Source organism: Mus pahari, chromosome 16 (genome assembly GCF_900095145.1).
Source record: "Mus pahari chromosome 16, PAHARI_EIJ_v1.1, whole genome shotgun sequence".
Lineage (NCBI taxonomy): Eukaryota > Metazoa > Chordata > Mammalia > Rodentia > Muridae > Mus > Mus pahari.
The window spans coordinates 60,684,757-60,685,440 of record NC_034605.1 but is presented as its reverse complement, the minus strand read 5'-3'; the positions used below and the strand labels follow the sequence as shown (position 1 = coordinate 60,685,440).

General features: G+C 46.2%; 1 protein-coding gene across 5 annotated transcripts in view; it reads left to right on the top strand.

The window, feature by feature from the left end:
- Positions 1–456, top strand: part of Klhl3 (kelch like family member 3) — a 120,317-nt gene extending 119,861 nt beyond the window's left edge. For all 5 annotated transcript variants that reach the window (XM_029547556.1, XM_029547557.1, XM_029547558.1 and 2 more), the window contains exon 15: positions 1–456. This exon is cut by the window's left edge and continues 375 nt beyond it. The gene's annotated coding sequence lies outside the window, so the exon portion shown is untranslated.
- Positions 457–684: the final 228 nt, after the last annotated feature.

Here is a 684-nt window from a genome sequence, read left to right as displayed (position 1 = left end):
TACTGGATTTCTTTACTACTGATCTTTTTACTATGCTAAAACTCCTACAAACAACTTTTTGGACTCGTCCAATGGGCCCTAGACGACTACAGATGCTGTCTTCTGGAGGTCCAGAGAGAACTAGCCCAAAGCAGCACTCTGACCACCTCTGGGACCGTGACTTGACGACTGCGGCTGTGTGGAAGAGCAGGGGCTTCCTTAAAGCTGCTCCGCAGCCTCTCCCTGGGCCACTGCCTCCTCCTTGTCTGGACTCTAGGAGGTGGATGAGAACTGTTTTGCCTTCATAGTTTGGCTTCTACTCCCTGATGTCATGAATTCCAGATTTGGAAGATTTTGTGTCTTCTCAGCAGGGAAAACAAACTCTTCAGATAAGTCCCATGAAGAAACACTGGAGAGAAACAGATAAGAAAAGCAAGCAAGCAAACAAAAGAAGAAAGTGATGGGGCTGGAGAGATGGCTCAGAGCACTGACTGCTCTTCCAGAGGTCCTGAGTTCAATTCCCAGCAACCACATGGGGGCTCAGAACCATCTGTAATGGGATCCGATGCCCTCTTCTGGTGTGTCTGAAGACATCTGCAGTGTACCCATGTACATTAAATAAATGAATAAATAAATCAATCTTTTAAAAAAGCAAGGAAGAATGAAAGCAAGCAAGGAAGCAGACAGATAGATGGACAGACAGAC